The sequence below is a fragment of the Lissotriton vulgaris genome, chromosome 2_1, assembly GCF_964263255.1.
Source record: "Lissotriton vulgaris chromosome 2_1, aLisVul1.2, whole genome shotgun sequence".
Classification (NCBI taxonomy): Eukaryota; Metazoa; Chordata; class Amphibia; order Caudata; family Salamandridae; genus Lissotriton; species Lissotriton vulgaris.
The window spans coordinates 206,018,691-206,044,002 of NC_141687.1; positions in this window are offsets into that span (position 1 = coordinate 206,018,691).

Sequence of the window (25,312 nt, forward strand, 5' to 3'; positions counted from 1 at the left end):
CCCTATCATTTTAGAACCAAATTTCTTTACACAGTATATCAGTATCTGTGATCCAAAACACAACAATAACAGTACACAGAAAATTGGCATTAACAATTTAAGCACTGCAGACAGCCATGAAGGCATCCAGTTCAAATTGAACCAGCCATTTAAGAGATCTGCTTCAGCACCTCCTTCCTCATGCATCTCTTTCCCCAAGTTGTCCAAATCCTCGATGGCCTTCGTGAGTGTTCCGTTGTCAGCGTCGTTCGCTAAAATGAACGTGCAGCAGGATTTTCCCACCTTGGCGCACACACCACCATTCATTGCTGTTAGCTGGTCTAGAACATATCTGTGCTCTAGAACCATAAGTCGTAGAGGTCGAAGTTCTTCTTTCACGGCGTTGAACCCATCCCGGGTGTTGTTGATAAGCTGCATTAGTTCATATCTGGTCACTTGCAGCCAGCGGGCATTGGCTTTAGTCTGGAACATGGGGATAACTCCCCCAAAGAAAAGTTCGGCATCATTGAAGAGTCTGTAATCCTGAGGTATTTTCTGAAAAGGGCCATCTGAGAAGTATTTCATTATTTCTCTCTTCCCATGATGAAGCAGGGTAACGTCATCTGCCATTGGGTGTGTGTGGATGTGGGAAATGTTCGCTGCAGGGACAACAAGATGTAGTTCATGCATTGTCACAATGGAACATAGTCCTTGCCAGTGGGGGGGCAGCTGCAGGTAGATGTGCTCGCCGCATGCCCAGTAGATGTCCATGAGACTAGAGGTACCGTGCTGGAGGTCAAAATTAAAGACTGTGTGACTGCAATTTGTGTTTCGGCCCACAGGCACTGTTCCGGTACCTAGGAAGCAAAGGAGAGGAGACTTAAGTTTGTATGCTCTTTTAGGTTTGTACTTTGTACCCTCATTGAGAGTATATCTTCTAGTTTCCTGTGCCCATATCTCAGCACATTCCCTCCCAATAGTCTCATTCGTATAATGCTTATGCTCCTGACCTTCAACCGGGCTACCTAAAGATGCTGCCTTGCATATTAAATCATGTGGCCCATTCCATCTGTTATTAAAATATATATTGGCCCTCAGGCGCAGAATGGGTCTCCACTGACAAGGGCATGCGTTATGGGTATGGTTAGTCTGTTGGGATTCGGGTGAGTGGCATTTTGATGGGGGTGTTGGGAAGGTGAAGTATCCTAATTTTCTAAACTGATATTCCCAGACCTGTATCATATTGGCAGGTACTCCCATTTCATGGTAAACTTCCATTCTTCTCTCAAATTCTACTGGGTCAGAAACAACAGTGAATGTAACATACTTGTTGTCCCAGTCTGAGACGTTTACAAATGCTGTATTAATTTTTGCTGACTGGAGCTGTATCTGACCATGTATGCGGCAAAGGAACAGGTGTAGGAGACATTTGGCAGTGGCCGGTGGAATCTCTTTGGGAATGAGCAATTTGTCTGCACCTACAGCATGTGGAATGTATGAGCACACAAAGCAGGAATCATTCGTGGCTTTTCTCCCCACCTCCCTCATGTCTCTGTACCACATATTATCTAACAATGCATTATGGGTACCATCATTCTGTACTGACATACCAGGGCGCTGGGAGAAAAAATCAGGCATAGAGTGTTGTTCGAATGTGTACACAACTGTGTCCTGGAGATCACTAACCCAGTTTGATATTTGTTCTGTGTCTTTCTCCTTACGTTGTGTGCGAGGGGTATATCTCCTTGGTGTTTTATTGCGACCCATTTTATACCTGACACTCCTTTTATGCTGACGGAAACGTCTAGGGACACCTTTCCCAGGGGCATTCACAGTGATATCAAGTACCCCGTCCCACTCGGTGTGGTCTACAGAGGGTGTGGAAGGTGTCGTGGGTACAGGGGTGGTGCAGCCATTGCTGGTGTATTCCTCATCTAGTATGTTACCAGGACTTGTTTTAGGCATGTGATATCCTACTGAGATGGTAGGCCTAACTTGACTTGATATAGCCTTCTCTCTCTCTGCTTGTAATGCAAGCCAATGTAATATAGCCATTGAAGCAACGAACATAACAAATAATATAAGAGTGACTGTACATATCTTTTTAACTGAAATCTTGGTAAGAGGCGTTGGTCTGTTACTGTCTCTTATTCCATAGACCCTCATTCGATCTCCATATTCACGGTCTTGGATAGTCATAGGAAATAAGATGCCCTCCTTCCTGTTGAAGTTCAAGTCTCTGTTGGTGCCGGGTGGATCCTCACGTGGTTCAAATGAACCCATGCTTTGCGTTCGGCAATTCGGACCGCAGTGGGTGAAGAGTCAATGACCAGGTATGGTCCCTCGTACTTAGGGTCTCTCCACTTCCGTACTTGCTTCTTTATGAAGATCTGTGTTCCAGGGCGGATAGGCAAAAGTTCATCGGAAATTGTGCCGTCCTTTTTCTTTGTCTTGGATGTCTGAATGGAAAGAAACCTAGCAGCACGGGTTAGGGCACACAAATAATCAAATAATTCAGCTTTCACAATCTCAGAAGACGTTTCATTGTCTACTTTAGGTCTGGTGGAAGGAACAACCATATTCATTGATCTGCCAGTGACAAGCTGGTGAGGTGTGAGGTGATGATCAGAGCTAGGGCTGTTCCTGAGTGCAAACAAAGCAATTGGGAGGCAATAGAGCCATTTCTTTCCAATAGTGGCACTTATCTTGCTGATCTTGGCTTTGAGCAATCCGTTGAGGCGCTCACAAATACCATTGCTCTGTGGGTGATAGGCTGAAGTAAGTTTATGTTTTAGTCCTAACATGGTGGCCATTATCTCAAAGATGGAGTTTGAAAAATGGCCGCCATTGTCACTGCGGATAGATTCTGGTAATCCCCAGCGACATATGACCTCACGAAGTAGGAAGGTAGCTGCGGCCTTTGCGTCACAATGGACACATGGTCCAGCCTCAATCCATCGTGAGAAGGGACATACTACCACGATGAGGTATCGGTAATTGTTACATCTGTCAAGCATGTCCACATAGTCAATGTGGAGTTCCCTAAAGGGACCCTTAGGCCTTGGGATTGTTGAAGCAACTGTTTTCATAGCTGGGTTGGGTGAATACTGCTGACAGATAAGGCACTGATGGACAAAGAGTTGTATCTGCTCATGTGCATTGGGGATAAACCATTCTGCCTGCAGGTTAGAGGACATGATATCACGAGGGACATGTGTAGGAAGGTGCAGCTGGGTAAGTGCTATTTGCAAAAGAGCCTGTGGCATGACAGGCTTCCCTGTCATTGTCTGTCTGTAAATAAAATCTGAGGCATCCTGTTGTACTCCCCTCTTCTTCCATAACTCTTTTTCTTCAGCTTGGGCACTTTCTTGTATCTCTCTGAGGTGCAACTGTGCAATGATGTCAAACTGCTGTGTGTCATCAATTGTATATGGAAGCGTTGGGTCGGGTGTATCTGGGAGTGGTGACTTGCTGGTGTCCTCATCTGTGTTTTGCATCTCTTCCTGCGCTATTGGGGGCGTATTTTTGGCAAGCAAGATGGGGGTGCAGTCAGTCTGTGTCGGGGATGGTTGTTGTGTACAACTTTGGCCTTTTGCTGCTGCTTTAGCAGCCCAATCTGCCATTGCATTTCCTCTGGAAACAAAATCTTGGCCGCTCGTGTGTGCTGCACATTTCACTACTGCTACTTCTGCTGGCAGTGTCAAGGAGTCAATTAGTTCTGCAAGTAACTGTTTGTGCATTACAGGCGTGCCATCTGTTTTAAGAAACCCGCGCCTTTTCCATCTCAATATGCTGGAATGCGTTGTTGTGGTGACATATGCTGAATCAGAGTACACAGTAATTCTTTCATTAGCTCCATGCTTCAAGGCGGCTATTAATGCCACCAACTCAGCTGCCTGGGCTGAGTAATGGGGTGGTAATGTTATCTGCTGTACAATGTCCAGAGTGTCTGAGGAGTTATTCTGTTGTGCTCTGACTAGAGCTGCCCCTGTATGCCTGATCCCTGTCTCTTGATCAATCGTAGAAGAACCATCAACAAAGTAAATTACACTGTCTGGTAATGGGTCTTCCTTTGCTGTGCCTGACTCATCTGGGCAGTATGTGGCACAATCATGGGTGTCATCGTCAGCTGTCGCAATCGGATGTGCAAAGAACGTGGCTGGATTCACAGTGTGGCATTTTACAACCTTCAATGAAGGCAATGACAGTATGACTTCATATCCTGATACTCTCTGTGTGGTAAGAGTTGTTTTAGCTTTCTGTATTATTGCAAAGACAGCATGCTCAGTGTACAGCGTCAGAGGGGAGCCCATGACTATGGGGGTGCTTTTCTCAACGGCGAATGCTGCTGTTGAAAGAGCCTGTTCACAAGGATAGTGGCCTTTCATCACTGAGTCTAACATGCCACTGAAGTATGCAATTGGTTTGGGACCCAAGGGGTATTTCTGGGTGAGGACTGCTGTCATGACCTGTCCATTACAATGTGTGAACAGATAGAATTCCTTTGTATAATCAGGAGATCCCAACACTGGTGCATTTGTAATCTCATCTTTTAATTTTACAAAGGCTGATGTCATTTCAGGTGTCCAGTCAATCTTGTTATGCCTGTCCTTAGCCATTTTGACAGCTTTCAAGAGTGGTCCAGTTATAGTAGCATAATCAAAGATCCACTGTCTGACATAGTTCACTAGTCCCAGGAACTTTTGCATGTCCTTAACTGTCTGTGGTTCTGGAGTATTCCTTATTGCTTCTACTCTTCCTGGTGTAACTCTTCTTCCTGATGCTGAAATCAGTTGACCTAAATACTGTACTTCTTCCTGACAGTATTGTAGTTTTTGCTTGTCTACTTTGTATTCTCTATGTGCTAATGTTGTAAGCAGGGCAATTGTATCTTTTCTGCACTCTTGCTCTGTCGCACTGCAGAGGAGTATGTCATCGACATATTGCAGCAAGGTGCTGTCACATTGGAAATTTGACAAGTCATCCTTGACAACTCTGTTAAACACACTGGGGGACTCACAATAGCCTTGAGGGAGCCTTTTGTACGAAAATTGCCTATGTCTGAATGAAAATGCGAATAGGTACTGGCTTTCAGGATGCAGTGGGACACTGAAAAAAGCATTTTTCAGGTCAATGACGGAAAAGTACTTTGCATTTTGTGGGATGTTAGTAAGGATCACTGAAGGGTCAGGGACGATGGGAAACTCAGGTATCACTATGCTGTTAATCGAGCGAAGATCATGTACTAGCCTCCATTGATTTGTTTGTTGTTTCCTCACAGGAAAAAGACAGGTGTTGCAAGGTGAGATACATGGATATATCACACCTTGATCCAGTAATGCTTGAATGGTGGGGGCTATTCCTTCTTCGGCTTCTTTGGACAAAGGGTACTGGCGCACTCTGGGAAGAATGGCGTCAGGTTTCAGTGTCACTTTGAATGGTTCTGCTGATCGAATGAGCCCCACATCATTGGGACCTGTAGTCCAAAGGATGTTGGGCACCTGAGCTAGGTCTGAGTCACGTGCTTCATCAATTACTGTGGGTTGTGTTGGTGTTCTGATTTCAACTGTCACTGACACTGGGACTGGAATCTGGTATACAATGTCTTCTCTATCACCAAATAATTCCTTATCTGTAATGTCTCTTACCCGATGTCCAGGCTCAATAAAAATGACACAGGCCCATGACTGGCCATAGTCATCACATGCTATAAAGACACCATATGTTGGTGTCATGTTAAAACATTGTATTCCTAGGATCATATTTTTGTCTGGGCCTGGCATGTCCTGTAATTGAGGACGGAAAAGAAATTCTTTAGGTAGCTGTACAGTGCGCCCCGCCATCTCTGGTGAGTTGGCAATGACCATTTGCACAGCTGTGGAGAATGCTAGTTCATCCACTGGGCGAGCTCTAATTTGGTCTCTCATGGAAGAGTCCACAGTGACAGCCATCATTCTTGCCAGTGATGTGCCAGGGATGGAGCAAGTCATTGTGCCTTTTTCATCAAAATGAATTGTCATGTTTAATTTGGCCATAAGATCACGGCCCAATAAATTTACGGGTGATTCTGTCGAGTAAAGCAGTCGTTGCTGAATGCTTTTGCCTCCTATTTTCATTGGTACTGGCTTGGTGAAAGGGACCCTTGTAATTGCCCCAGAGAAACCCTGTGTGTCTACACTTTGATTGGAAATAGGCAGTGCTCCCTCTGTTATACAGGAAAATGTTGCACCTGTGTCAATCAGAAATTTATACGTTTTGTTGTTGATCGTGACATACACAACTGGGTCCTCTCTAATATTTGTGAGACACGACAACAAGGGACACACTAGGGTCTTCTGTGGGCTATCCTAGCTGGTGTACCTTCCAGCCTGATGTTGCTGTATTGTACCCTGCAGAACCGTATTGGCGGGCTGCAGTACTGTGGCTCCCTGAGGTACAAGAACCTGTGTCTGTGGCACCATTTGGTACACAGGCCCCTGTTGTTGAACCAGTTGTGGCTGTATCTGTGGGACTGGTGTCTGTAACTGTACTTGCTGTAACATTGGCTGTTGCTGTCCTGCAGACGGGTAGGTGTACACTATGTTGGGCTGCAGTGGCTGTGTCTGCTGCTGAACGTATTGCACTGGTACCTGGACTTGCTGTGGTTGGCCTCTGCCTGCTAATTCTTCATACATTTTAGTGCGGCATTCCCTTATCATGTGTCCTGGTCGCTGACAGTGGTAGCACAGTGGGGGTCCTGGCTGCTGTGTGGGTCTTTGATAGCCCATCCCCCTACCTCTTCCTCGCATTCCTGATGACCTTGTTTGTCTGTTATCATAATACTGTTGTTGCCTCTGATTGTTTCTGGGGTGCTGTGCCTGTGTCTGCTAGACTGCTGCCTGTGTGTCTCCTTGTAATGCGTTCTGGGCATTTTGTGGAAATTGGGTGACAGTAGTCATTTGACTCACTGGTGTGGCTACCATTATTGTGTCCACAGCCTCCTTTTTCTTTAATTTCTGTTGCACCAATTTAGCTGCCGCATTTTCAATTGCCACCTGCCTCTTCTTCTCCTGCTCTTGCTCCTTTTTACAGTAGTGAATGATATGGTGTTGTATTTCTGCCCATGGTTTGCATTCCATTGCTACTATTCCATCTAACTTTTCTTGCACAGCAGTTGGCAGTCCCTTCTTAATTGTATGGTAGAAGAACCTACAATTGCCTCCTGTTATATCCCATTTCTCTCCTAACTCCTGTTGCCACTTTTCCTTCATTCTAGTAATGTACTGTGCAGGATCTTCATTGCTTTGCATTGTCTGGGACATTAGGGACCCGATGTCTGGGATATCAGGGAACTTTCTACGCAGCTCACTCCACAGGGCAGATCTTATTGTATTAAAAGGATTACCATCCAATTCCAAGTTTGTGATGGAAAGTCTGTGGTCAATACGTGTGAACATTTCCTCTGCATCCTCTCCTATCAAGGAAACGAGCAGACTTTTCACATCTCCAGCAGCTAATGGCACCCCTGCAGTGTTTTTCTCAAAGGCTTGTATCCACTTCCCAGCACCCTCTGTGAGGGGCGGAAGTTGCTTTTTTAAATTGTCCTTGTCCATAAGGGACCAAGGGGTGTAGATGGGACGGTCCTCGATATTTTTATATAGCAGTGGCAGCTGGCGCAGCACCCCTCTTGGCCTTGTGCTGTCATACCTGCGTGCGTATTTCTGCCATATTCTCAAGCCTCTGCGCATGTAATTGTAATCCCAGTCTTCATGTCCCTCCCCCCTCAAGATACAGTCTTCAGCTGTTGCCATGTCCTCAGGGTGGAAAGACCCTTCTCGAGGCCACACCATCATTTGGGGATCTTTACTTTCTGTCCATTCTGCCAAGTCATCTGTGAATTTGTCGGCATAATAGTTACTCCCTTCTCCTAGCACCACTATCTCATATGGTGTCAGATCTTCAGGTGACACCCGTCCTGGCCTACTAACGGCCATCTTGTACAGTGCTCCAGATCTGGTGGTGCGCAGGCGTGCTTTACCTGTTACATCATATTCTTCTGGGATGTCGTCAGGTCTCCCATGGTTACCTAACACTGCGAGATTCTCTACCTCTGTCCTCCTTTGCCTGTATCTCCTTTCTGCCCGTTCAAGCACATTGGACAGTCCTAAGTTATCAATGTCTACCTCTCTGAGTTGGGCCCTGCGTGGTGCGGCCACAGGAGGTGATGCCTGACGCACAGGTGTCTGTGGCAGTGACCTCTGGGGGTTGTAATTAGGGAATGCGCGAGGGGCTTGTGTTATGTTAGCTGCTGTGTTACTCTGTGGTGGGGCCTCACCCTGGGCCTCATAGTCTAATTGTATCCATGGCCTTTGCTGTGGCCTTGTTGTTAGGATCCCACCACTGTGTTGCCTTGCATCATTTGCACCTCTTGCCAATTCATTGAGTGTCGGTGGTTGTTGCCTTTCACTCAGCTGGCCCAGCCCACCCATCAGTTCTGTCATTCTTTCATTTTTTCTATCATTTTGTAAGGGCCTTTGCTGATAAGTTAGTGCATTGTCAGCGGCGTTTCCTAAGCAATGCTCGAGTGGCATGTCCCCAACTGTTCTACCTGCCCCATGGTATAAGTCCTGTTCTGTCCTCCACCTAACGATATCTCTTTCATTCATTATGCCAGGGATACGTTGTTCGCCATCCCTGTTCTCTTCAAGAAACTGTATCTGGCGCTCTTCCTGTCTATTGGGACTAGTATTAAGGGGTCGCCACTCCTCTTGGAGTGTTTGTGCTTCGCTATTCTGCTGAATGGGCGTCAGAAACGGGCCATAATGTCTAATTCTGGCCTCAGATGTGCTGTGTTCCCTTCCAATGGACATCGGGGCTGGGCCGTGGGGTCTGGGGAGATGCATGTGAGAGCTGTGCTGTGAACCACCTGAGACCCTATCACTCTCTCCATCTTCATCTAGCTGGGGGCCTGGGGTGCTGGATGCAGGAGTCATCTTTATAGTAAACTGTGCATCAATCTGTCCTGCAATCTGACCTGATGTTCCAGATGTGGCACCCTGCATCACTTGGACTTGGGGTCTCAGCGTTTGGTGCATTTGCGCACTATCTTGTCTACTTCCTTGCGGACCATTTAAAAAGTCTGGGGAGAAGGCATCACGGTCTGGGACAGAGATATCTTCATAGCCTACGGCTGCCCTATCATTTGTAGTTTGTTCTAGGTCTGTTTTGAGAACTAGTTCGGGATAAATTCGAGATTCAGAGTAGGCAGGTGGGGGTGCTGTGGGCATTTCGGGTGTTTGGGCTGTGGGCGCTTGGGCTGTGGGTGCTTGGGCTGTGGGCGCTTGGGCTGTGGGTGCTTGGGCTGTGGGCGCTTGGGCTGTGGGTACTTCAGGTGTTTGGGTACTTGTGTCATTTTCCCTAAAGACAGCCCACATAGCGAGGGTGTCCTTACGCTTTTTGAGTCTATTACCAGAGTATTTACCTTCCAAGAAAGTTCTCGCATGGTCTAGCACTATCTTGTCAAAAGTCCCTTCTCTGGGCCAGGAATGTGGCGCATTTCGTGTAAGTTCATGCAATTCATTACAATGTTTTCTGATGCGCTTTTCCTGCTCTGTGAAGTTTTTTATCACGTGTTCCAGGGGTGTTGTCATTGTTACTCAGCGTGGGGTGGGAAAGTGATAAAAGGTGTACCTCCACTGGGGGCTAAAGTCAGAGTCACCGTCTGTAAATCTGTTGTGTCTATTCCCAGAGTAGATATTAGTGCCAATATAACTGTACCCACTAGGGGTGGGACCTGGGCTGAGGATACTGAAGGATCCTCAGTAATGGTAGTAACGCGCCCGTTCTCTAAATGTATTGTGATGTCAAATCTATTGTTTTGTGCGGGCTGTTTGTTCATATCCTAGAGTTATGTTGGGGGGCGGGCAAGTGGTGGCGGAGAAGTCTGACAACTGTGCTCACTGCTTACTATGCGGTTTTGTAAATATGCCCACAATAAGGGGCAATGTGTTGTGAAGGGGTGTCTCTGCAATTGCTCAACAATGCTGGTGAAGGCTGCTGCCCCAGCTGCACGTGCAGCTCTTGGGCGTGTTGCTCACAGGCCAGGGGCAAGTCGGGTATGGACAGTCCCTGTAGGAGCAATGTGTAGAATTCGCAGTCTGATGAGGTACGGAAAACGTGTGGGTCTTCCTGTCTTCCCTGGCAGCTTGAGCTCAGGGACGATGAGGTCACCAAGGGCGGGACGGTGAGGTCAATAGTCCTGCAACCCACTAAACTCTCCACTGAATGACTTAATTCTATGGAGTTTTCCTCAACAGTATGTGGTACTGGTGGGGACACTTGTGACACTTGCAAGGGTATGTGTGGTGTCTCTACTAATGAAGTGGAATTCTGTGACGCTTCACGTACGAGTTGACTATTGTCAATGAGGGGTGTGTGAGTCTGCACTGGGAGGCACAGTCGCGTCAAATGTAGTGTAGATATTTTTATCTCTGTGCCTTGCGTGAGTGGGAGTCCCAGCAGTGTCCACGCCTTAGCTACCAAGGGGATCTGGCGTCTGTCGAGTTTAGTTATTGTTCGTGCGTCAGTGTTCTGTATTGCCACTATCTTATCGTCCAATATGTGCAGGACCACCTCAATCTGATTCTGCCCACCCTGGCTCATCTGTACTTCCTTTTGTTTATATGTATATTAAGCTGACTGTCAGTTTTTTTTTTTTTCGGGGTCGGGCAGTTTACCACAAGCACAATGCTTCTATAATGACTGGATACCTCTTATACTCATGTATCCTATTCCTAACGTGAAATGCAGCTAAAAAAGAAACATTTCTTGTTTATTCTAAACGATCTGTAGTCTAAAAATAACGCAGAGCAATTCCCTGAGACTTCCCTCGTGAGCCTGCAGTGCTTGTAGAGGGAAGGGGAAATCCTGAATGCCAGATGCACACAGTTTAATAGCAGCAAGAAAAAAAGGAAAACAATAAATATGTATATATGTGACAACCGTGGGGCTCGAAATGCCGTAGCTTATAGACTCTCTTCAGTTAGTCAGTGGCAGATCAACATACATGGGAAACACAGAAATGCATTTATAATCTCCCTAGTTATTGAATCTCGCTACAAAAACAGTTCTCAAGTGATGGTCACAAAATATACTAGCAGCAATTGTTACAGAAATTCGATGTTCACAGTTTATAATTAGCCAAGGAAAGATGAACAATCACAATGCGCTTATATATCAATAGTATAGTATAGTCTCGCTATAGTCAGCCTCTGTGCCAGCCAGTGACTCCTAACAAGAGAGACCATGAAAACAGTAAGGATCATATAAGTTAGTTCTATGAACCTAGAAATATATCCAACATTAAACACTAGGCGCTATCATACAGGCCTGTGCCTGAACAGGTATCTAAAAAGAGAAAAATAAAATGTAAACACTTCAACAATTCTTTTACAAAAATCACGCTCTATGGCCACTAGAGTGTGCTAGAGTGCTCCTTATACACGTGAGGCAAACCAAAAATAATTAATAAACCACGTTTAGCTTGGCAAAAAATATAATGCCTACAATATGAGCATATAAACTTCTTAGTCCCGCACAGAACTCTTCCCTTGACATACAGTAGGGGATATCACAACTAAATTAAGGAAAGATCAAAGGTCACGGTAGCTAATCGGACCTGCTGAAACTCCTTCTTTCTCATGGACTACTGACATGAGAGATTACCTCGTCTCTGTCACTCCTATCAAACAGAGGATCACTTGCATGAATATACTGAAAAAGATGCTAGACGCAACCCTTTCCTTCCTTGACACCCTGTTGCAGATGTACCAAAGGTCCTCCCCCTCTCTGGAGAGGCTTCACAAGCTGAGAGACCTGCCACGTGCGGTCCTCCTTCCCTGAAACTTCAGAGGGTCACTTAAAAAGCCTGAAAGATGTATAATTCACCTTCCCTTCCTTAACACTCTATAGATGTGTCAAAGGTCCCCTCCTTAGAGGGGCACTGTAATAAAAATAAATGTTGAAAGGACTGCCACATGCGTTCTTTCCTTCCCTGTATTCTATATGCAACAGGGGCTCCCTTTAACCGCTAAATAAATGCTGAAAAAAAAACTAAATTTAAAAAATAAGCGTTACAGGACGGACACAATCCTTCTTTGTATTCACACGCGGCTTAGCAATAACATGCAACTATTTATAAAGCAAAGTGAAACACATATATCTCAATAATGACCCAACTGTCAGGTTCAATCTCCAAATAGCACACAATCCCTTCCTTTGCGCGGAATCAAATAACAAGGTTAATAGACAGGAAACCCCTGGACCGTTGGCCGATGTACCACCGTATCACAACAAAGCCCACCATTCGGCCGAACCCAAGAGAGAGAGACAGCGCAGCGGCGGGCAGACACAATAGTATGTATGCTTACCCTCAGCGCAGTGTTTCCCTCACAATGGTCCAGCTGGATGGCTGCAGAGTCGTTTAGCAGTTTAGTACTTCCTCCTTAGGAACCAGCTGCATCCTGTCAGTTTAACTCCTTATTATCACGTCGAGGTCACCACTTGTTGAAGGGGATGATTTATTAGGGACAGGAGGGGCCAGGGGGACTCAGTGCACAGCTTTCAGAAGCCGCGCTGACGAGACCGTGAGTGAAAACTAAGGGGAATAGGGCGGCTTAAATTGCACCGGGGCTGTCCTGGACCTCTTGCTCTAAAACAGGAAAAAACATACATATGAGCTTTTGGAGACTGAAGCTTGGAGTTGTACAATTTATTTGAAGACACAGCTTCTAGAAATAATCAGTGATAACATAAAAATCATATAGCACTTGGTCCTGTACCCAGCATTCTCTTGAAAGTCACATGGACCAGATTAATTTTACAACGTACAGTTTAACATTTGCTATGGCTAAGAGAGAGAGAGATTTTGTTTGGTACACCTATGAGTACTGAGGCAGATTAAAAACGGTTGTGCTTGTTCACATAGATGAATACTCACATTTGCTCATAAGTGTAATCCTGCAAGATACATTAGAATGCAGAGTACATGTTATTTATCATTAGGTACACTCAAAATGCTATATCAGTGAGTTGTCCTAAGACCACAGTATAAATGCTTAAATATAGAGAACAAGTTAAAAAGTACATATGCAGATATAAAATGACTTTATCTAAAAAGCAGTTTAAAACATAACATAAGTAAAATATTTACATGCACAAAAGTATGAACATTTGATCAAGGGCCCTTGGAGACAACTCTCGGTCTGAATACCTACAAACAGACGAGGAGTTGCCCGCTGATGTTCTTGCGGGGCTCCTTCTTATACTGTCTAAAACCCGTGAGACGATAATTACGTCATCCCACGCCACCACGTATCACATACCCGTCCATTGTCCATTGTCATTTACTGGACTGCTCTCTACCTTTCCCACCCATAGGGTTAGGTATGGCCTTTTTTCCTGTAATTGTGGTACATACTTCAGTCTAGACTGAGAACTGCCATTTGACTGGAAGTCCAATAATAAACTATCAATGGACGACAGAAATGTGTTAGTATAGCTTCGAGGGGTCCTATTCATGTGTCAATCAGTCAATCTGCGATACTATTTCGCCACCCTTAGCCTCAGTTTATCGGATATCTGGCTTGACGTAGCTGTGGTGGGAACTTCCCTTATTCCATTCATGGCTTAGGTGGGGGACGTGGGGTATGTTGCAAGATTTATAGAGGAACTTGACTTCTGCTGTCTGTGAGAAATATACAATGAGGTGGGGCCTGGTAGGGGTGCGGGTCCTTGCAGGAAAGAGCAGCTGGGTGAATCTTGGGTCAGACTTGCTTTCTGCTTCTGTTTAAGCTAAGAGAAAATGGCAGTGCCCAGGGCAATGTAACTGAGGCCTGCAACCTCTAAACAGCAGGGCCTACACAGGGGTTATGTTGTGCAGGTGACAGGTGTGTCCTTGGATAGCTGTGCAGGTAAAAATTCTTACTCCAACATATTCAGTGTCCCCTACTCCTAAGGAGCCTCTTTAAAATATCTCTCACCTGCTCAGATTTTTTGGGAAACATCCTTTACAACGCAACCATTACATCGCACCACACTTACAATACAGTCATTACACCGCAACATCCTTTACAACGCATGTCACTACAACGCAGGCATTACAACGCATGACACTACATCGGATATCACTACAACGCAAGCATTACAACGCATACCATTACAACGCATAGTATCCCTACACTATCCAAAACTTACCCTACTGTTGCACCCCCTGGAGTTAGAATAGTAATTTTTACCCCTACACCATCCAACACTTACCCCACTGTTGCACCCCCTGGAGTTGGAATAGTAATTGTTACCCCTATACTATCCAATACTTACCCTAAATGCAAAGTCATGATATGCATTGTAATGCTATGCATTGTAAAGTTATAATGCGATGTAATGGAATGCGTTGTAAAGGTAGTTTCTAAAAATGCGATGTAGTGTCATGCGATGTAATGGAGTGCGTTGTAAAGGATGTTGCGATGTAAAAACTGCATTGTAAAGGCATGAGTTGTAAATGTACGCGTTGTAACGTCATACATTCAGATTTTATACATCCTCATTCAAGCACATCACTTTCTTTGAGACTATGGTGACCTGGCAAAGCTGCTATAAGTGCAACCTGTAATTGTATGACGGGTGATCCTTGTGAATGAGGACAGCCTCCGAGCATGTCCTGCGGATTAGTGTCTTATGCTGTCTGAGGAGCTGTCTATCAGCAGGTACTATTGGCTGGTTTATCATTTTCTGTGAGGGTCTCTCTATGGCATACGTGACAGCACTCCTGATTAAGGCGGCAGTCTGCATGGTTTTTAAAAACAAAACATGATGTTAATTTAGATTCATCATAAATGATTCGTTTCAGAACGTTACTATAATGTATCTTACATAACAAAATAGCACAATGGATACCTAAAAGAATTACAGCACATTTTGCTACATATGACATCAGCAGAAAATATAATTGCCGTAAATAGCGGCTTATAGTTTCCTTTGTCTCCATTTACAAAATATTAGATAATAAAATTCACCTCTGATGAATATTTGCATCTTCCTCCCCCAGGCATGGTATTTGCCAGCTGTGCAAAGACGATCGAGGCTCTACACACTCTCCAAGAATGTGTGAGGAATGTGATGCTGTGAAGTAGAGTGTCTTTATATTTTGTGAAACTTCCCAATGTAAAAATCAGTACCAGACATGTTTTTGTTTTATACTAAAGTATAGGTGGCAGAATAAGAGGACATGGGTACTGCCTCCACCACAACTTTACAGAAGTAATATAGGTCGGATAACTGTTTATCAAAAGAGCAACTGGTAAAATTCAGTAAACTTTCCAGAAATTCACACCATTACACAATGCAGTCAGTTATGTATACCATTTTATTTTTAAAAGCAAGCATTGTTGTGTTAACAGCTTGATTTAATTGTTACAGAACATCTGATGTTTAAACAACCAACGATAAGTCTCTTTTAATACAGCTGTCAAATTTGTAAATATTGAAGTGCAATTCAACAAAAGGTCATCCACCCAAGTTGCCTAACTAGAATGGATGGAAGACAGCTTGGCAAATGGCTAACTCTGGGGTCGTTTAACCGTTAATTGAGGTCTATTTTAAAGATCTCATAGCACTAAAGTCTGATCCTATAGGTGAGCACTAAAGTCTGATCCTATAGGTGAATAGCATCAGGTATCACTCCTCCCCCAATCCTTGTGGTGAACCTCTTCAGGATGCTACCCGTTTGTGATAATGCAGTCAACTCTCAGCTAATTGTATACGCCATTTTGTCGTCTCCAAGATAGAACCCAAGTTAATCAAAGTCAACAGCCTTTTACGAAAAGACTTGACCAAGGGAGAAGTTCTGCCTGAAAGATATATTTGAATTAATGGCCATTTATTTGGTTTGGGGTCCTTTAGATGACTGCTGAGTCATCTAAATAAAAAAACTATTTCCCCACTCCAGGTCAAAAAAACCTGCCAGGTAGACCATTTAATTTAGACAGAACAAGGGTGGATCAAGCCTGAAGACTTGCTTAACCCACTTAGGACTCCTAAGTAATTTGTAGCTTTGCCATTGGGGCGCCACCTTTCCCAGACTGAATTGCAAAAGTAGAGTGAACTTATTGGATTTCAAAATTCCTAGATAGACCTAAAAAATTCTGCAAAATGGCCCATAGCTTTATTTTGGGGATACCATCAAAAGTGCACTTATAATCTACAAATATATTAATATTAAAAACATTTTCCTAAGGTTAACTTATTTAGATAGTAGAAGAGTCTGCTGAATTGCTTGGTTGATGGTATGAACATTTAGTTGAAGGTCTCACAGGAATTTTAGAATGTTAGGTGCATGTGTTCTTCCGCCCTAAAAAAGTAATAGCTATCTATAGATTAGCTTCTATGGACCTGATTAGAATATCGGGTGTTCGGACCTCCGACCGCTATCGCAGCAGTCATGAGATCGCCTGACAAGTAGTCGGCATTCCCATTGTCCAATTCTGATAGGACCGCTGTGCTGGCGGTCGAAAAATGCTCTTTAACACAGCGGCAGAGGAAAAGGGCAGCAGCACAAGCTGCAGTGTTAAGAGGACTTTGTGCATATCCATGCACTTTGTGCCATGCTTCATGTGAGGCATGGCACATGGTCAAAGATATGCGTGGTATGTGCCCCAGGGCAACTTTGCAGTGCCCCACGAGGGACAGGGGCCCTGTCTGAGGTCCCCAAAGTCCCTATCCAACAGCCTTTTCATGGCGGTCTTCCCGCCATGAAAAGGCTGTCTGAAAGATATATCATAATCCCAACCTGCCTCGACACCCCCACTTCTCAAGACTATAATTACGACCGCCACCCCTTTGGGATCTGAGATCCTGGCGGAGGCGGTGTTCGTCCCCCCAACTGCAGATAATCCAACCACATGCATCGAAATGCGGTGGTTGGACCAAAGGGCTGTCAGTCTGGCAGACTGCAACCGACGGCCTGTCGGTGGCTGTCGGCCCGATATTGGAATCAAGCCTATAGCCTTTTTAACACACCAGGCTGTAAGTTGCAGAATCATTTTGTGCCTCTTGTTCATTGAAACTGTTAGCACCAGCCTATGTTCATAGAGGGGCTAACTGTGCCACTAGTTTATTATTATCTTTTAAAATATATGGATCCCAGACTTCAATGTTGTACATATAAAGGTCGACCGGCCCAGCGGTTTTCTACTTTTTGTATGGCATTATTCCAGTGTAAAGTTCCTCTAGAGTTAATGGCATATCAAGAGATTTGCCCCTGTTTGCAGAAAGGATTTTGCCTTCTAGACCTGCGTCAAAAGTGAATCTGGTGGGACAATGTACAGGGTGATCATTCTTGCTTTTTTTGCTTCACTATCATGTTGTACACCAACTCTCAAGATTTGATGTCTACTTTAAATAGTCAATAAAGCTCACCGACATTTCAACTGATATGTAAGTGTAGGAAGAGTATCTAAAATTGTTCTCTGATTAAAAGCTCAAACGCCCTAGTCAAGTATTAAAAAGAAAATCTGCTATGTCAGATTTATTATTTTCTTTACCCTTGACTCACCAGGTTGAATAATCACCTAGTATGCACCTTCATCTTATGCATTCATACAGAGACTTAGGGCCCAATTATGATGTCGGGTGGACCGCAACCAACATCTACACCTGCGTCCGCCTGCTGTATTACGATGCAGAGGGACCTTTTGCCCGTCAGAGCATTGAAAATTCACATAGTGCCTTCATGACGGCAGAGCCAGCTTCGGTTCTGCAGTCGGGATTATGATGTCATTTTCTGACAGCTTTTCTGACATAGACTGGCTGTCGAACAATGACCTTGGGTGCCGCGAGCAGGGCCCACTTCCCCACTGGCCCTCTGCTATGGGACTTGTGGGGCAACTAGGGTGCCCCCCTAAACATCCCTAAACATCCCTGCAAGGTGCCTGCCACACGGTGCAGAGATGTTTACACACATCAATTTTTTAATGGAAGCTTGTGCTGCGGGCCTTGTCAGCCCGCCACACACGCCTCCATTGAATAATGGATGTTTGCACCCCGCCCTAATCCTGCGGTCGGAACCGCCTACCTAAGGTTGGGCGGTTTCAAACCGCAACGGTGTTAGGCGGACATATATCCGCCCAAACATTGTAATGAGATCCAAAATGTAGACATTAAAATCTTCTGCAGTTCGTATCATATGTTGCAAATCCTACCATCGACTCTAACAACTTGCAGCTAGGATTGTCACCTTGCTTAGAAAAAATGTGTTTATGTTTAACTGATTTGTAAGGGGCAAGAAATTGTTGGTGAAAAATGTTTGTGCAAAATGCTAAGAATTATTTTCTATTATGTAGAATTATAGATGGGTTTCTGTGAATAATAAGTATGTTATTTGCTGAGGAGTTCTGAGCGACATCAAAATAGACAATGAGAGCGAAGAGCCCCGAGGTGAACAACGTCCTCTTTATTCACATTTTACCCACCCATAATTTTATTTTGTACATAGCCTTGCAAAATCATCTGCCCCTGCTTCTGACATGTACACAGGGGCTGAGGATTAATGGGTGAACCATACATAACATTTAAAAAATGTATTAGAAAACTTGGCCTCCTGACACCCAGTCCTACCACACTCGATATATATTTTCTCTATTCCTCAAATTAAAAAATAATTACCTGACTTCCTGCCCCTCACCCACAGAACTCTTTGAAAAATCCCTCCCCCAATCATCTCCAAATATTTAAAAAAACATCTGGTCTTCAGCTACACATGCCCACAACCACTCCCCTCTTTAAATATAGTGTCCCAAAAAATATACCTGACCTCCTACCACCCATCCCACCACTCTCTGCAAAACCCTCCCCAACCCTCCATTCCTGCCAAAATGCAAGAAAAGTAGAATGGTGCCCTGACAAACCACCTAGCTGTCCACTAACCAAATATCACTTTCATATCTTTCTAGCTCCAGTGCAGAGGATCAAGACTCATCAGATGCTGGATCAGTAATAGAAGAGGCGTCTGACGCAAAAGGTAAACTACCTCTGCCACTGGCACAGTAGAATAGATGATCAGCCTATGGTGCCTTAAGGTTAGATCCGCATACCAGGATTCAAATTGTAACCTGCGGACTCACTTATTAGAGGAATATAAACTACAGTTAGTAACTAGGCTCATTGGGATTCTGATTTATAAGCTCTCTGGTTGAAACAGAACACATTGCTTCTTAATCTCTCAAGAATGAAAAGTGAGACCATAGTTCTCAATTTCAACTCTTGTGACTGAGAGGCACTGCCACGAGGCTGAGAGGTCCTGCACAGCCTCGCATGTACCATGTAGCTGAGTCCTGCATAACTTCACTTTCCAACTGTACCACACAGCTGAGTTTGGCATAACTTCAACTTGCAATCTTGCATCGATCCAGAGAGGTCCTGTGCAACACTCAATTTCCTACTCTAGCACAAGCTGAGAAGTCTCGCGTAACCTCACTTTCTACTATACCACAAGTTGGAGTCCTCCGTAACGTCACATCCCTACTCTGGCAAAATGCTAGAGGTCGTGTATAACATCACAATCCATCCCCACTGCAATATTGAGAGATCATGCATAACTTCACATTCCAACCCTATCACAAGGCTAAAATATACTGTAGAACTTCTGTTTCCATTCCTATTACAACACTAAGAGGTCCTATATACCTTCACATTCCATCCCCACAACAATACAGGCCCTCCTCAACTTCACATTCCAACCCTATCACAAGGCTACAAGCAGCTGTATAACTTCCGCTTCCAGTTCTACTACAAGTTTAAGAGGTCATGATTCACCTCAGTTTCCAACACTACCAGAAGGCTGAGATGGCGGCCACAGGGCGGCATCTTGCTTCATTACATTCAACGGAGAGCTGACAGCAGTGTCTGATATGGGTTCCGGTTGTTTTTTTACAGCAATTCATGTTTATGCATAAACAACAAAAATAAATGCAGTAACTGAACAAGGGGCAGCGGGACGTATAAATCTTGTTGCTAAATTCTCACAAGCACTTCCTATTTATTCATAGCCTTTTTCTACATTGGTGAGAACGATTTTGATGAGGTTGACGATTCTGAAGCCCTTACTAGGTAAGTGAATGGGTTAAAAAACTGCACAGTGCACAATGTGAAGTGAACACATGTTATAATGCCGACTGCAAAGTGAAACAAATTGCTTAAGTACCACCACACTATTAAGTGAATGAAATGCCCTGCAGACACTGTGAAGTGAGCACATTGCAGAGCTCATAGTATGAGGTGAATACATTATTAAGCGCAACCTGGAGTACACCAATTGCGCAGCGCACACTCTAGAGTGAATAAATTGCACAGTGCACACTATGGAGTGGATACATTACATAACACACACTTAGAAGTGAATTAACTGCATTTCGCATGCTTTGGATTAAGGTAACTAGCTGCCTTGACTGACCAGATTTCCAGTAACCAAAGTGAACCTTTACATTTTTAAAGTCAATTACAATGGTTTTCCAAAAGCAGATGATTATTTCTAAAAGTAGAAAGTGCTTGTGGCAACTTCGTGCTAACTGTTGGGGCACATGCAGGAGAACCATCAGCTTCCCTCTAATAATATGTTGTAATCCAGGAACAAAGAGAAACCTTTGTTTAGCAGTGAGCATAGTCAGGAGAAACACAAGAAAAAGCCTTGGACTGCATATGGCTGCGGAGGACCAATGACTACTGTTTTCCTTAGTCTCACTCCCAAATTGACCATCTGACTGACACTCTTTACGAGGCCCAAGGACTTTGCAAACTAGCCTTTGACATGCTAAATTCTTTATTGGACCTTGGTGCTCCTATGGGTATGCCTCTTGCGATGTATCGCTGCTGTGGTTACTTTCACCCATCACAAACCAAAGCTCAAGGCCTGGTCACAACTTTGGCGATGTGGGAGTGGGGTGCTGGCGCGGCTGCCTGCACCCTCATGGCCAAAGTTGTAATCAAGCCCTTACTCTTTTGCGGGGAATCAATGACATAATATTGTTGAAAACAACAGAGTCGGCGCCGCCTGCCCGCCAGATTTTGAGTCATCTTGTGGTTTGGTGGGCAGGCGGCGTGGCCGTCCTGCAGCGGTGCAGTTCAAAGGCTCACTTGTTAGCCTTTGAACTGCAGCACGAAAGAAGCACCAAAGCAAGTTCCTGTACGGCAAGGACTTTGTAGTCCATGACATGCAGGAACTGGAGTGCCCCCACTGCATGTATCCTCAGACCCTGAGGCAACAGGGGACCTGGGAGGGCTGCCTTAGTTTCTTCACCACCAGCATTTGTTTTGCGTGAGCACCGCCATGAGACCATTGGGGTGAGGAAACTCGTAATATGATTGGTGGTGCCGCAGCAGCACAGCGAAGCATTTTGCAGCCTCAGACCACCGCGCCACCGCCATGGATTGCGTATCCCCGGCAGTTGCGCCAGTCCTATGGTGGTCCGATCGCCGTACTGGCGGTCCGACCACTGATGCGGTAATCTTTGACGGCCACAGAGGGTTTGGCGGTCCGATGGACTGCCAAACTCCTAATTATTCTCTAAGGACATTGCTATTCACAAACTGTACTTCTAGAGTTACTAAAGCCAAAACGTGAACCCATAGCAGTAGAAAGTTTCTCCAGCACAGAACTGGAGTAAGTCCAGCACCTCACATGACCAGCCACTAGTACTGCAACACCCTCCCTTAGTAAATAATGGCAGTTGTGAATAAAAATAAAGCCCCAAAAAAATGCTGTTATCCCGTATTGGATCTTTCATAGATTCACATGTTGAGTCATCCCTGCCGTCGAGGTGGGAGCCTCAAGGTAAATTTTATAATAGCAGTAATTAATTTTATCAAGGGCAATACTGCATTGAACAGTCACTGCATTAGCCGACCTATATTCTTTTGTAAAGAGAAATAAAGTTAAAACATAACCAATCAGACATCCGTACCCTCTAAAACACTCCACAGAGAGGCAAGTCCCTCATATTTTCTACTGCACGTCGTTGTGACAAGGAAACTCCCTGAGCTCTACTCAGTTTTTCTCTTGATCTTGGCTATTTGGATTTAAAATGTCGGATTCTCCAAAGAAAGGACTTTTCAGACCTTGTGGGTCATATGGTAAGAAAATGCTGCATGCTGAGGATCCCCACAAGGAATGTATTTACTGCTTATACCCTCTTCATAAGGTCAAAGACTGTTGAATTTGCAGAACTTTCTCTACTAAGAATTTAAAAGATAGAGAAGGCAGGCTGATAATTTGGTTGGAAATACTCAAATCTAAATCTTCCATGCTCTCTGATCAGAAAGGCAGACATCCCTTGAACTTTCGAAAAAGAGGGATAGATCTTTGGAATCCCCTGGGGAACATAAAAAAGCATCAAAAAAGACCCATCATGACTCTGCGCATTGTACCTCAAAAAATGGGAAGCAACCATTCCCTTCTGAGGAAAAATCTGCCCCAAAAACTGCTCCTAAACATATAAAAATTAAATTAGAAGAGCATGTGAAGCACCTGTCGTCATCGAAATAGACCTCGCTTACATCGTCTACGGAGGCTCCGTCGACTAGGAATAAACGGGGGGACATTTTGTCTTTGTCGACGGCACCTAATCCACTGTTGGCGCTCATCTCTTCATCTGCGCCTACACAGCCGACTACAATGCTAGAATCGGCACCTGCATCGTCCATCAGCAGCGCCTCTGCCGGCGATGATGACTACCTCATCGACGACAACTTCTTCATAGACGGTGGTGGCTCCGTCTAATGCACCGAGAATGACAACACCGTCGCTGACCACAGTCTTTACGTCGATGATACCTGCCTTACAGTCGACAAAGACTTTATCGACGCCTGAATTAAAGAGACTTTCCACGTGCAAAAAACACCTGTTTAGTCGTCGATTCTCGTAGATGATGCTGTCGTCGAGAGATTTTTTCCATGATCCTTCTCTTATTTGGCCTTTGCCTCCTAGCCAGTTTTAGAGTCTGATAATGAGGGGGTGTTCAGTCCGCCTCACAGTCCTTCACAACTCCATGTCAAGTTTCAGGAGAAGGAGGATGAGGATGAATATTATGGGCCCCAGAACCACCAATCTATGGACAAATTTCAATTTGGTATGCCACGTCAAGAACCAGTGATATAACTAGCTGTTGCATTGGAACAAGATTTGACAGCTGTGTTGCATGACTATCATACCTGTTTTCCTAAAGCAGCGGATTCAATGCAGGTAGCAAAATCTCCACCTCTTGCTGAGGATTCTCGCCCATCTGTAACGCCTCGCAATGCCTCCTATGAAATCACAGGCTTCTATACCTGTGTACCAAGATCAAGTACCACCTGATGATGAGGTAGAAGAATGTTCCACCAGTTAGTGATGAATAGGAAGATTATTTAATTTCCATGCCTTCTCCTCCAGCTCCTTAGGCAATTGACTCTCCACCCGAGGACATTGTCGGCTTCCATGCGTTGATGGGAGCTCCAAGTAACCGGATTATTCGACTACCTGGTTGAGATAACTCCAACCAGGAAAAAAGCACTTCTTTGGTGACAATCCTCCTAGAATCTCTCGACAGGGCTATTCTTCCATTCCATGTTACTGGATTTGATCCTTACCGCAGACGCCTCTCTAGAGGGCTGGGGGGGTTCATCTTCAGGATCTTTGAATAAGAGGCAAGTAGTCCGAATCGCTTGCAAAAATGCACATCAACTTCTTGGAGTTGCGGGCCATTTTACTAGCCTTACAGGCTTTCCTCCTAAGGATACAAGGATCTTCGGTTCTTATACAAACGGACAATACTACATGCATGCATTACCTCAACAAACATGGAGGTACACGGTCCCAAATTCTATCTCTAGAAGCACGGGAAATCTGGAAATGGATTCTTTTGCACCACATCGCCATCAAAGTGGAACACCTCCTAGGTGTGAGCATTAGTCTAACAGATGCTCTAAGCAGAACTTTCAACTCCTTCCATGAGTGGGAACTGAACCAGGCAATTCTCTACTTCATTTTCCAGAAGTGGAGCAACCCCAATTTGGATCTCTTCGCCTCCTGAATACACCGGAAATGCCAGTTCTTTGCCAGCTGGGAACCAGAAAGATGGTCATGGAGAAATGCGTTTTTATAAGATGGTTCCGGATGTTTGTGTACCCTTTTCCCCCATACCCTGTGATAGCGAGGCTACTAATGAAAATGAAAAGAGCGGCATGTCGTCTGATTCTCATTTCTCTCGTTAGCCTTGCCAACATTGGTTCACAGAGCTTCTCCTGCTCTCCGAGCAGAGTGGATGAAGTACAGCCGACGTCGCCGAGTAGATGAAGTACAGCCGCCTTAAACTGAACTCAGACATGACGGAAGTCCTCATCCTGGGATCATCGCCCTCCGCCTGGGATGACTCCTGGTGGCCCCCTGCCCTGGGCACCACCCCCAAGCCAACGGACCACGCACGAAACCTGGGCTTCATCCTGGACTCCTCCCTCTCGATGACCAGACAAGTCAACGCCGTTTCATCATCGTGCTTCAACACCTTGCGCATGCTCCATGAGATCTTCCAATGGATCCCCACCGAAACCAGGAAGACAGTCACCCAGGCACTCGTCACCAGCCGACTGGACTACGGGAACGCCCTCTACGCGGGAACTACTGCCAAACTACAGAAAAGACTCCAGCGCATACAGAACGCCTCCGCACGACTCATCCTGGACATCCCTCGCCGCAGCCACATCGCTTCTCACCTGAGAGACCTGCACTGGCTCCCCATCAACAAGAGGATCACGTTCAGAATCCTCACCCACGCACACAAGGCTCACCACAACATGGGCCCGTAGTACCTCAACAACTGCCTCACTTCCTACACACCCCCCAGCTACTATCGGCCAGCCTCGCCCTCGCCACCGTACCACGCATTCGCAGGGCCACCGCGGGAAGAAGATCCTTCTCCTATCTGGCGGCCAAGACATGGAACTCCCTCCCCATCCACCTACGGCTGACCCAGGACCACCTCTCCTTCAGGAAACAACTCAAGACCTGGCTTTTTGAGCAGTAACGAACCCCTCCCCCCAGCGCCTTGAGACCCTACAAATACTGTTGATTGATTGATTGATTGATTGATCAGAGTGCAAACCTTATCGCCTACCAATGACGTCGACGCTGCTGACAATTAGCAAAGGTCAGATTCTCCATCCACGTCTTGCATCGCTTCAACTGCATGCATGGCTTCTGAATTCAATGAATTCAAGAATTTAGATCTGCCTCAGGATTGTATGGTCATTCTGTCTAGAAAGAGCATTG